The 13199-nt window shown below is 49.7% G+C and overlaps 1 protein-coding gene across 2 annotated transcripts in view; it reads left to right on the top strand.

Moving 5' to 3' along the window:
* The first annotated feature begins 7591 nt into the window (after nucleotides 1-7591).
* Nucleotides 7592-13199, top strand: part of ST3GAL4 (ST3 beta-galactoside alpha-2,3-sialyltransferase 4) — a 117320-nt gene continuing 111712 nt past the window's right edge. Inside the window, exon 1 of one of the 2 annotated variants that reach the window (XM_019546967.1) lies at nucleotides 7592-7610. The gene's annotated coding sequence lies outside the window, so the exon portion shown is untranslated. The remainder of the gene's footprint in view (nucleotides 7611-13199) is intronic. The other variant, XM_019546969.1, reaches the window with a different exon arrangement.

The following is a 13199-nucleotide window of genomic DNA, read 5'->3' on the forward strand; positions in this document are numbered from 1 at the left end:
GGTGCAGGGGTCCCAACAGCGGCAGCACTGAGCCTTGCTGCCCTCCTCTCCAGGTTCCATCCACGGAGGCCCCTGGGGAGAGGGCATCAGGGCAGGGAGTGCTGAGCCCTGCCACAGGTAGCCTGCATCCTCCCTAACACTGTGCACAAATCTGGAGGGGCAAGTGCCCCCTCCCCACCATGCCCCTTTCCCTAGGAATGCACACTAGAGCCAGCTTCCCCCCTCCCCACCCCCGATGATCCAGCTGGCCCCATGGCCATGCATTCCCACCTGGGTCCCACGCACCACCCTGGCTGGGTAGTGTCCTCAGCCTCAGCCGCCAACCATGTCCCACTCCCTGTGGAGGCCTCAATCCTCCCTCCCCACTCCCCCATGCCCACTCCTTCCACCAAGACTTATCTGCAGGCAGCTGGAGGAGCTGGTGTCCACAATGCCTGGCTGTATTCTTGGCCACGTGCATGTGTGTGTGCACATATACTTGGTGCCCCCTGTGTCCTGCTCCCCAGCCTTAAGCGGCTCCTTGTAGTCTGGAACTCTATGAGCCTGCAAGGGGAAACCTGTGGTTTCCCATGTTTTTCTCCTTTAAAAGAGAACATCTGTATTTTTCATCAGTGAAGGGAAAACCTGGATCTCTGGCAATAACATGACTACAGGGCTGTCCTCTTCCTGCCTAGTTCAGAAAGCCCTTTGGAATCTTTTCGGTTACTGAAAGACGTTACTCTGTAACCAGTTCCCCTGGTCCTTTTTGGGAGAGGGTTATACACAGTAATCCCTTCTGCAAACCACCAGTGGGATAAGGATGTTAATACAAGATCAGAAAGGTCTTTACATCTGTACTGTCCCCCTCATTCAGTGCTTGGGTTCTGGCTCAGCAAGGAGGATTACTGCTCATCTCCACTGAGGTTTGGGGTTCAGGCATGTAGGAGGCACTATAGTATGGCTCTGCAAAAGGCTCCATCATGACTTTCCTGTTCGTTGTGTCTCTAGATTGGATGTGCTCATTTGTCCGCCAGTGGTGCAATGCTCCGGTTTTCTTCTGATAACTGGCAGTTCCAGTGCAGCCCTCATCTCCTTCAGGCGGCCTTTGGGGGTGCGGCAGGTTTGAGCTTCCCTAATAGAGTGCAAGTGGAACAGGATTCCAGTTCCTGCTTACTAGACTGCAGCAGATCTGCAATGAGAAGTGCCACCACTCTTCAGGCTGTAGCCGTGTCGGTCTAGGGGCATAGGCAGACAAGGTTCTTCGGGCAAATCTGATATCTTTTATTAGATCAACTTAAATAGTTGGGGAAAAAAAATCTTAGCAAGCTTTCAGGTTTAAAAGCTTTTCATCAGGCTGAGGAAGCATCTGCAGTTGCTTCTGATTTGATTCTTATTTACACCAAAACCCCCAGCCCCCTACATCATTCTGGCTGCATTAAAGAAGCCTTACAGTGGGTGCAAGGGTAATTTTGGCCCTCTCTTCAGGCTTCTTAAAATGAAGTAGAGGGGGCATAGTTTAGAAAAGTTTTGTCAACAAAGCTACTTCAGTGAAGGCAAAACCTTGAACACTGGAGCTCCGCTTATATCAGCGAAGGAGGGCTCACATTGCTGTAGCTTTTGTTAGTTCCATGAGTGAAATTAAGTTTGATGTCCACTGCCTCAATCAGGGCTTCTGCTGATTTATACAAGTGGTATTGAAAAGCACTGCTGAGAAGTAGGGCCATGAAGGACTTGTCAACTTTTGAGAAATCCTAGAAACATTGAGCTGAAATGGACCTTAAGAGGGATCCTAGCTCAATCCTTTACCTGATGCAGGATCATCCTCATCTGCACCATTGCAGGCCAACATTAGCCTGACCTGCACTTGGAGACTAGGAGTGATGGATAGTTTACAAGCTCTCCTGATTAATCCTTTCTAGTGCTCCTCCCTCACCATAGTAAGAAAGTTCTTCCTAAAACCTAACCTAAATCTTCCTTCTTTGTGATTTATGCCTATTACCTTTTGCCCTGGGCCAATGCGACAGAGAATGATTGATTTAGAATTGTAGATTAGTATGATTACCTCCAGGTCATCTAGCCAACCCCATGCTTAGTGCAGGATCGCCCCTAACTAAACCATCCCAGTCAAGTATCTGTTTAGCCTTTGTAACAGCCTGTTTTGTATTTGAAATATGTGTTCAGATCCCCTCTTGGTCATCTCTGAGAGCTGAGGGACGATTCTGACTTCTTCTGTTTCTTTAGAGTAAAAAAGCCCTGCATGCTCACTAGGCAGCTCTGAGATAAGTGACTACATTGTTTTTAAAGGTCTAAATACAGTCTTTAGGCTGGGTAGGAAGAGTTGACTGAACTCTCTTTGGTCGCCAGACAATGTTGTGTTGTACAAACATACTTTGGGTTCTTTAAAATGCACTTGCCTTCTGACTTGCCTCTTTGAGATCTCCTTGCAAATACAGTAAAGAGGACAGAAGGCTGCAGGCTGAGTTCTGATCTCAGCAGCCTTTGGAAGTGCGATAGTCTGTCTCTGCAGAGACTGTTTGGATCTATCAGTTGGGTGTTGGGGTATTTCGTTCCAAACTGGATTATTGAACCATGTGAAAGGTTTTGGAGTAAGACCTATTTCCTCCAATAAATGCATCTGAAAAGTCTTCATAAGCATGTGTGAATTAAGCTTTTCAGCAGTTTGTATGTGTGGAAGGCAAAAACTATCCCCATAGGCATTGACAGGCATGCAGCTCCCTGATGTACCTCCCGGTGCTTCACAGACAGCACCATGAGTTATAGCAACACATTTCCCCCCACCCAATTCAGGGAGGTGGGGGATCAAGCTCCACTTTGGAGCCAATCCAGGAGGAGCTGCCTATCTGAGGCCTCTCTCCCCAAGCCCAACATCCCTGCTCCCAGCTGCAGTGCTGTGTGCTGGATGGGAGGGGGAGAAAGGAGGGCAGGGAGCTGTGGGCTGGGGTATGCCCAGCCTGTGCTGGAGCAGGGGAGGGTGGATTGGAGCTATTTCTCCAGCACCTTTTATTTCCTGCCCATTTACCCACCTCTCTTCTTTCATGTATATATTGGTTTTAATATCACATCCCAGCAAAAGTGCTGCTTGAGCGGATGTTGCTTTCAGTGTTACCAAGAACTGAGTGGCTGGGTATGTCGCTTCTCGTTTGGGACAAATCTGGTGATGGTGCCAGATTGGGAGCCCTGCAGCATGATGGCTAGAACTGGGGAGAGGGAAGGGATAGGTTTCAGAGGAGATGTAGAGCCACAGCATGTACTGCTGGCCTTCATCATGTATAACAAACCTTTCCCTCCTACAGCTCTGCCTGCTTGCCTCAATACTCCTTGATGATGAAACTCGGGAGGCCAAAAGCCCTTCGTGTTTCTAGCAGGGTGGTACTGCCCGGGTAGTTGCAGGGCACTTCTTTTGCCCACCCAAGTGTCCTTTCTCCATTTCCACAGCTCCTGATGGAGTCCTCCTACCTCTGGAAATGAGAGGGGAGTTTCGTTTCATGACCTGCTAAATCCTTGGGCTCCCTGCCAAGGCTGCGCGCTGGAATGTGTACACTTGCTCAAAATTCATTGTTCCCATGTTTCTCAAAAAAATTCAGTCTCTCCTTGTGGGAGACTTGTATTTTGTGTCCAACTTCTTTGTTTTTCACAGAAAATCCAATGATCTTTGCCGCCGCCTTAAATTAAAAATGTATAGGTATTTTTTTCTCTTCCTTTTCTCTCCTTTCTCCACTGTTCTCCTGAGAAAAATAGTGTGTCCAGTCCAATTAGATTCAATGCCACTAAACTCATACAAGACAGGCTACCCAGCAGCCTTCAGATGGCAACAACATTCATCCAATCTCAAGCTGGTATGGATGGGAACATTTTAGAGGTTCAAATCTCCATCTCTTTACTCAGCCTTGGTGGGATATTGCCCGTCCTGTGGCCCCGAGGCCTGAGGGTTTTGAATCCAGTGGTCTGACTGTTGTTGTCCATGCTGTCTCTAGGCTAGAGGCTCAGCGGGTATATAGAAATTGCTGTAGGACAGATGACTAACAGAAAAGATGACTTATGACATGGGAAGAGTTGGATTTTGTTCCTTGTTTTGCCACAGGCTTGTTTTATTACCTGCCCCAGCAACTGTGGGGCGTTGCTGTGCCAGTGCAGTCAGAGCGGTGTAAGCATCAAAGGTTAGCAAGGCAAAATTGAGTAGAACTACATTGATCTGCAGGACCTGGGATGTGCCTGTGCTTTTCATTTGGTCAGCAAAAAAGTACTGAGGGTTGCTCTGCTGACTAGACATGAGAGAAAGCCCTTGGCCCTGGCCGATGGTTTTTCTTTTTCCCAGCTGTGTGTGGCTCCCCTAAGTCATGGGGCTCCCTTGAGATCTCATCAGGCCACTGGAGTTGTGTGCAGCTGACTGAAATATGCTGTCAGTCCTTTTGTTCCCCAGGATGGAAATCCATTCCAAACCCTGCAGTTTCCAGTTGGGCTTTGTGTGTTTTGGTTTTTGGCTTACCAATCTTCTTTTTGAGAGGCAAACTTAAGAGCCTGAAGTCCTGCCAGGGACAGTTAAGCTGTTAATAAAGCAGCCTTTAATTGTGGCAATTGTAAGATTGTCTCCCTGGACTACATTCAGTTCAAACAGTTGCGTGTCATGGTTTTACTCTACATCTGGGTTTCCCTTCCTGGACTCCAGGCCTGTCCTTCCTTGGAGGAGTGCCTGCCCTGGGTATTGCTGGAAGCGGTTTGTGCTCCCTCAGCCACAGGCTGCAAAGCACATCCAGTAAGGCCTGCATTTGCCACTGCGGACCCTTGAGGCAGTTCTCTATCCCACCTGCAGAGGGTGTTGGGAGACATGAGGTGCAAGGCCAAGGGTTGCAGTCCTTGCAACAATTACTGTATTCAGAGCTGCATAAGGCAGCTGAGTGGTTTATCAAAAGAATGAGGTAGTGCTCTTGGATTCGTTTCCCTAGCTCTGTCGCTGTGTGACCTCGTACAAATGGCATAATCCATCATGTGGTCTTTCCTTTGCTGCCAATGGAGCTAATAGTTCCCGGACTCTGCATGGGTGTGGCAAGGAGAAAACCCAGTAATTATCAAAGCACTTGGAGAATATTGGTAGCCGCCCTGTATGTAGCTAGATGTCCCCTTGCACATCCTCTGGGTTTACAGACTTCTTGCTGGTTATGGTGGCTCCCAGACAGTGGGTCATGTTCTTGGGGTAAAGCTCCAGCTTGGGCTCTGTGTGGAGAGTGACCCTCCCCAGGAGCCAGGCATGAGATGATGTTGCTGGTAAAGATCATAAATGGCTTCAGGCACCAGTTTGGCAGAGGTTTTGCATTCAGGTGTTGCTTGTCTTTCTTGTTCCTCCTGATTTATTTGTCACAGTCCCAGCCATTGCTGCTTCCATAGGCCTTGGCTCTGAGTGAGTCTGTTTGCCTATCCAGCAGCATCCAGTCTGGGATTCTTGGAGCCAATATAGATAATACTGGTTTCAGGGTGTTATGGCTCACAACATCACACAGCTGTGGATAGCCAAGGCATCTGTGCCATGGGACTGGCTTCTCACATTTCCATACCCCTCTTATTCGGCCTTCTTCAAGGGCCTAATGTTCCAGTGACCCAAGGTCACTGAACTTGCTTAATCCCTCCACCCTCTCTATCATGCAGATTCAGTTGAGAAAGGTGCACAGATAAGGGTGCCTTGTGGTGCCTCCCTTGGAAATGTGGAATGGTTGAAGCCCTCTGTAATGGGGCACTGGGGTGTGCCTGTTCCTTTGAGGGAGAAAGCAGCTGGAGGGAGCTTGTAGGTGGTGAAGGGGTTAATTAGGGACTCGCCTGACTAGTAGCAGGTTGGGCTGGAGATGTATAAGCCCTGAGCTGGCCAGCCTTGAGAGCCGGGAAGTGAGGGACTCCTAGCAGCAGTACTCCTGAACAGACAGAAAGGAAGCAACTCTGCAATGCCAGGAGCAAGGGAAGGTACCTGAGGCAGAGAAGGGCTTGTTACATGGGCAAGTGGCTGTGGTTTTATGTTGTAACCTGGAGTAGGTTTGTATGCCTGCCAGAGGGCACAGGTGCTTGCTATTAAGTTGCTCTGGTGGTTTCACCTGGAGCCTGCAAGGGCGGGCTCAAGACCTACTTAGGGTGGCGGTAGCCTAAGAGTGACTGAGCCTGAGAGCAGAGTCTGAGCACCCAGGAAGCAGCTGCGTATGGGACCTGAGGGTCCCGAAGCCCAGAGGTGGGCTGTGCAGGTGACCAGAGGGGCTAAGCAGAACAAATATCAGGTGACATCCTTGAACTATAACACCTGTGAGGCTTGGGGCATGGTGCAGGGGCAGAACAAAGCCGTGCAATTAGCTCTTAAGGCTGCAGGTGTCCAGGCCTATTGAGCCAGAGTGCTGAGTGGAGACTAGTGGGGGTCCAGGAGAAACCTGGTGGAGATTTGTAAGAACTAAGTCCTGCTCTAAAGCCCATGGTCAGCCTCCCTTACTCAAGCTTTAATAAGAAGAAGGTATGGCAGGAGGGCTACATTAGGGGTGGAGCCGGGCAGCAGCCACCCTTGTGGCCTGGACATACTACACCTGCTGTCTGTGCAACCAGCTCAGATTGGGCAGCAGCACCCGCCCTGCCCTGCCCTGCCCAGGTGCCTCCACCTGAAGGGAGTCCCTGTAAGTGTGAGTAGGGACCTCACAGCCTGGAGTTGCTGATCTTGTGTGTCATGAGCTGAGGAGGTCTTCTCCCTAGGGAGTGCTGGGAATGCAGTTTTTCACTCCCTTCTTTGCTGCTTCCTCCCTCCCTCCTCGTCTTGCTTTCCCGGTTCGGAATTAAAACATTCCGTTCCCGTGCGCTCAAGGCTGGAGCATCCTGGCACACTCGTGCTGCTTGTGTGCGGCTGGGAATAACCATCTATCTGGTTTTTGTTGGGACTGCTGGGGGGTGCCTGATTTCCCTCCCCTGCCTTTCTATGCCTGGGGTTGCTCCTCTGTGGACTCTGCCATCCTGTGGGAGCTTATAGCCGGAGCTCTGCGTCTGGGAGGTTGTGTCCTGAGACCCTTCGCTGGTGTCTGCTCACAGACTGGCTGTTGGAGGGGACAGAATTTGATCTGCTTCTGCCCTGGGGTTTGCTGGAGCTGCCAACCCAGAGGGGAACAGCTTTGACTCTGGGGGGAGGTGGGACCCTGAGCGATGCATCCTCTTTGGATTTGCTGCTAATAATAAAAAATAAGTTGCTCCACATTGTGCCCATTTCACGTTCTTGTTCAGGGATGTCTCACTCGGTCCCTCCCTCCTGGTTGCTGTGCAGATGAGCTGGGGGGACGTTTACTCCATTATGGCGCTCTCAGCATTCACGTGCACATGCCTCTTTTTTCCAATTCTGTGGTTTTCCCTCTGACTAGAAGCTGTGCAGACTTTTGAGTTTGTGTCAACATGTCACCTCTAGCTGGTGGAAGACCAGGCACAACGCCAGGAGACGCTGACCTGCAGGGGGCAGGCTGCCTGCCCCAAGCACCCCTGCCATCTCCTGCCTGGGGAGTGGCTTAGTCAAGAGAGTGCTTAAGGACCGGGGCATCCGGTCTGACAGCCGCTGGCTGCGAGGCAGCCTTGCTGGGAGCCAGGGGAAGGCGGCACCTGTGCTGGTGGTAAGTAGCCCTTTGTTGGCCCTGTCGCTTTAATGGCCATTGGTCTGAAAATGTATCCTCGTCCCTCCCAAATTCACGGGAGATACCGGAGGGCAGCTCCACCCAACACACGCCTCCCACAGCTCCCAGTCCTCCCAGTAGGAACTGCATTCCCAGTTGGCTGCCTCCTCGCTGGTAGCTGCTGCAGGCGACCCGTGGTTCCAGGTTTCCCTGCCCGGCAGGATCAAGGCAGGCTGGCGTTCTGCGCGGTGGCGACTGAAAGCATCACTGCTTCATCCAAACTCGGCGAGACGGTGTTCTGGGGGGATGAGAGACTGGGGCTTCCTTCCCGGTGCTGCCACTAGCTCCCTAGGTGATGTTGGGCTGATGGATGGCCCTGCTGTCCTCCTGTTTCCTGCTGTTAAAATGAAGCTGTGTCACTGCCCTCCCTTGCAGCAGGGGTGGGAAGGCTGCTGTGGTTCCTGTCTTGTTCTGAGCTCTGGATGGAAACAGCTCTCTCAATGTTTAGAGTTACTTGAGCTGATATGTGAAATGTGGATTGGCAGTGGCAGGATGTTGGGCCTTTTGGGTGACTTCCGTATCTGCTTTTCATGGCTTATTTTCACCACAGAGGACAGGGTGCGTGCTGGTTGTTGATAGCAAGGTATTCTTTACATTTGCTCTGACGGCATGAAATAAAAGGAGGTTCTCATGTAGCACCTTGTTGTGCGGGGAAGCTTTGGCTTATGTTCGTATCTGCTGTTGACTGGGGCCACAGTGTGCTGGTTTTTTCTGCTTCCCATGTTTGCAACAAGTTTGTAAAGAAGTCAAGAAGCAGCAGCTGCAGTATTCAGTTCCTAAGTGCCTTTCTGGTCTGTACAAGGGGAGCTGACACTGTAATTCTGGCAACTCCCTGCGGTTTACACCGTCCGTGAATCTGGCCTCGTTCTACTGCTCAGAGACCTCTAGAAATACAAAACCTTTTCATGTATGTGTAGAATCTAAGGTATTGTGGTAATGCTGCTGCAGTTTGGAAATATGAGCAGCTTCAGTCGCTCAGCTCTTCCAGGGAGGTTTGTATTATCTCCATTTTTGCAAATGAGGAAGGTAAACTGAGGTACGGTGACAGGGGAGGCACTGGGGTCCTCATTCTTGCTCTTGGGCTTTGAGTCCTCAGTCTGTGCTTCCTTTCTTAAACCATGTGAGGAACACATTGAGCCAGCACTGTCCCTAATAACAATCCCCAGTTCTTGGTGCTCTTCATAAATCTCAGCATTCAAGAAAGGAAGGCAGTACTATTGTTATCAAATCAGAAGGGAATGGATGGGAGAGAAGGATTTCCTAGGGTGTTATCTTTTTAATGGGCCAGCTATGTAGTTGGGATCAAGCTGGACAAGTTTTCAAATGCAAGAGGGAAATTGAGGCATGGACTTGCGGTGACTTCCCAAGGTCACTGGGACTCGGAGTTCTTTGCTCTGTCCACTAGGTCATGGATGTGAAGCTTGAATTTTCAGAGAAATTTGGGGACAAGTGGCTTCCTTGATTTCCTTGTTGTTTATTTGCATGCATGCATCCATTTAAAAGAGCAGAAAAGTTGCGAAGTCCAGCTCTGAAAAATTAGGAGGTGCTAGCCTTTTAGTTCTCATGGTAACTTTTTAGATCAGCCCCCTTCACATCTGCATGTCATGACAGTCAATTGTGGCTGTTCTTCTAAAGCATGCCTGCTCATGGAGGGTGCTTGGTATTTCTCTTTACCCTCCTCACTTTCTGTGGTACTGGCTGTGCACTGTCCAAACCCTGCTCTGAGTGCAGAGTCTGTTTCCTTGTGAGCTTCTTTTCTCGCGCCCTCCATCTCAGTTCTTTGCAGTCTTGGCAAGATTGGCCTGTGCTTAGCTCCATTAGTCACTCATTGGAGAACTGAGGCACAGAGACTACAATTTAAATTTTAGATGCCACGTTGCTCTAAGTGCCCCCTCTGTGAAGTCCAGCTGGAGCAGGGCTCTGCAGCTGTAGTTGCATGTATTGTAGCAAGTGCTCTCAAACCAGGACACGAGTGTCTTGCATTGGACCTCCAGAAAAATAAGGAATGCCCAGAGTAGTTTGCTGTCTCTGTGCAGGTTTTGGTTTACATGAGACAGACAGGGATAGACTCCAGTTCTCTACAGTGGTACAAGACAATTCTATGGTCCCCTGAGTCATTCATTACATGCCTTCTAACTTCTGTAGTAAATGAGGCAAGGGTTTTTCAGATAGCAGTTGCCTACCACCCAGAACAGATCTGTCCTCTGCACTGAATGAGGCAGGTGTATGTGGAAGAAAGTGGGCAAGTCCTACATAAGATGTTTCGCTGTGGAGTTGCCTAGTTAACTCTGCAGTAAAGTCTCAGCATCTACATGTGTGGCCACACTAAACTAATAAACATCACTGTAGGTTAGTACTTGTAAACACAAGTACTATCTTATGGTGGCGTTTAGTGTGTACACGTTATAGTGGTGTTTAGTGCATGTGTATACGCTGGAGGGGCTGGCTAGGGCATGATGTGAGGGCTGCCTGCTGGCTAGCCCAACACTAGAGCACCGTCATGCACAAGCCAGCCCCTCTGCACCACATTGAGCTGGGCTGGAGCAGCCCTAGGCTGGCAGGCTGACCCCCAGGCTCCCTGGCAGTTGGGACGGTGTGGTCGTGGCTCAAACGTACTACAATTCCAGGTGCATGTGTAAATGTGGTGTCTGGGAGAAAAACTCCAATGTGAACTGCACTAGAGTTAATGCAACTGAATAAATAGCATATGTAGATGGTGCCCAGTGTGTAATTATGTAACTAAGGACTATATCTTAATGGATATGCCCAGGAGGCCTGAATTAAAATTACACAAACTGTTGCTATTCTCTGCCTTTTTTAGTGATTGATTGTGAAACAATTGAGTCTAGCTCTTGGTTTTGGCTAGAATACAAATATGTAGATTGCTTTAAAGCAGATTATCAGTGAGCTGTGCCAGCTCTCCTCACCTTCTTGGTATCATTAGCAGTGTGAGCAGCTGCCATGAATTGAGAAGGCAGGAAGGGGTTGACTTGTGAGAGGCAGCCTAGGTGAGGCCAAGAATCTGTCCTGAGACGGCAGAAGCCACAGGGAACATGAGGGGTGGGGAGGAAGTGGCATCTTAACATCTGTCTTCTATGAGCTGAAGGAGTCAAGATGGTATGGGTGCCAAGTAGACTGGAACAGAAAAGTATGTTGAGATGTGATCCATTGGTTGCAGTATTAGCATGGACCTCAAGAAACCTGAGTTGCCTTTGTCTGACATCAAGTGACCTGAGGAAGGTTACCAAGTCTCGCTGTGCCTATGTCCCTTGCCTGTAAAATGGCAGTAATAGCTGTGCCAAGCCTCCAGACAGCTGGCATGTATCAGGGCATCAAAGGATGAGAGGGATTGGTGATAGAAATGAGGGGTTCAGGGAAGTCTAGAAGGAAAGCTCTAGGGGCTGCCTTATCCTAGTGAACTGGAATTGAGAGCAAGATATCGAGGGGGTACTGGAGGGGAGTGGACCAGGAGGGAAGGAACTGATTTGAGAGTCCTTGGACCTGTCTCAGCAGTGGAGGCCATGGCCAGCTCATGTTGTATACAGACTTGGCTTGGGAACCAGAAAGGTTGCCATGACTTGTGCTGCTTGTTTCTAGCTGATGTAAGGGGGGAATCATGCAGCTTTTGAAATGCAGTGTTTATGCAACAAACTTGCTATTTGTCCTTAGGCATTGCTGGACTGCTTCCTTTGTCCAAGAGCAATTGCATTCCTGGGGTTTTAGTGTTTTTGGCTCTAAAGACCACTTCTGTTGCATTTATTGATTTAGTGATAACAGAGGCCTCAGGTGAGGCTGTTTGCATTGCTTTTGTAGTTAACAGCTGGAGGTTGGAGGTACCCAAAATAGCTAATGTGTTGAAATCCACAGTTGTTCAGTGCTCAGAAGCACTAAACAGGATTCCTGTAATTTCAGTGCATTTAACTACCTTTAAGACTGCTGGCTCTCACAGTCAGTCAAAAGCTATGCATGCTTCCACCCTGTGTGACCTTGGTGAAAGCCTTATCTACTGTTTTATAATCAGGTTTAAGGCCTTCCAGTAACTGATTATAATTTAATCAAGTTATTTGGCCTTTTAGGCTTCTTACTGAATCTATTAGCAATTTGAGTGCGACCAAGTAGAGAGCTGTGTACTTGGATTTGGCATATGCAGTCCTCCTCATTAATCAGTGGCAGAGAATTAAAAGTTCAGAACACTTGCTGATACAACTTGTATTGCAAACTTGTAAGCGCAAGTGGGTAACTTGGTTTTTCCACTTACAGTATAGTTGAGTGGTTTGAGGATAGATTACTTGCTTGTCTTCTGCTGTGGAGATGGGAACATAGAGTCTCAGAAGTGCAGTGAGTGACTTCTCAGGTAACTTGGTGAGACAGTTGACAGTATGACCCAGTTCTCATTCTCGGGCCCGAGGTCAATTAGGCAGAGGTATAAGGAGCAGCTTCTTTGCCCTAGACTGCAAGCAGCAGCCCCCATTCTTGTCTCACCTCAGAATTGGTGCCCAGCGTTGCTGGCCAGGTTGCCCACCCCTAGTTATGCTACTTCTATTAGACTACGAGCCCTTAAGCAACCTTTTCCCTTATGGGCAGATAGTCTCATATCTACCTACTGGAGGGTTTCCTACATCTTATTCTAAAGTGTCTGGTACTGGCTCTTTTTGCAGACAGGGGACTGGACTCACTGAACTATAAGTGTAACTGTTTGATGGCTCCTGTACTCCAAGCTGGGGAAACCACTTATGCCAAATGATAGTGATGATGATAGTTCTCCCATTCTAGTTCCAGCTGTGTTGGGCATGTCTTGTTTTCCCCTTAAGTCGTTTTGTTGTTTGTAGAGTTGCACCTATACATTGGTGCCATATCATATTGGCTGCACGGCTGGGACAACGCGGCTTTTTTGGCCAGTGTAGCCGATTAACGCATGAATAAATAAAATATGCCTTCTGGCTGGGGCCTCCTGGATTCTGCATGCTTGTGCACAGCTGCATCCTGCATGTGGCCAGGAGCACAGCTGGGCAGTGTGGAGAGCAGCACCCTGCAGGTGAGTCTGTGGAGGGAAAGGGGTATGGGAGAGGGAAGGATCATGATGAGGGGCAGATCAAGTCCCCATGGTGAGGGAGGGGCTGGGGGTGCTGCCCAGCCAGGGTAGTGAGTGGCACAGAGCTGTGGGTGGCTTGTCCAGGGGGTGTGGGAAGGGGGAGGGGGAATGGCTCCCTACCACTGTGTATGCCCGGGAGAGGTATGGGGCAAGGGTGGAGGCAGGCTGCCCACTGTTGGCTTGGGGCAAGGGTGGAGGCAGGCTGCCCACTGTTGGCTTGGGGCTTTTTGCCTTGTTACCTTTGCCGCAGGAGCTGCACGCTGGCCATGCATCTCCTGCCTGTCTAGCAGCAGTGGTGGTGGCGAGTTGTGCCTCCCCATAGCACATGGCTCCCGGGGCAAAGGCAGCAGAGCAGAAAGCCCAGAACCCTTAGTGGGCAGCCCGCCTCTGCCCTCGCCTTGCTCCTAAAAGTGACCCCACGCTTAATGGTGGCAGTG

Source organism: Crocodylus porosus, unplaced genomic scaffold, assembly GCF_001723895.1.
Source record: "Crocodylus porosus isolate Cpor-Errol unplaced genomic scaffold, CroPor_comp1, whole genome shotgun sequence".
NCBI lineage: Eukaryota > Metazoa > Chordata > Crocodylia > Crocodylidae > Crocodylus > Crocodylus porosus.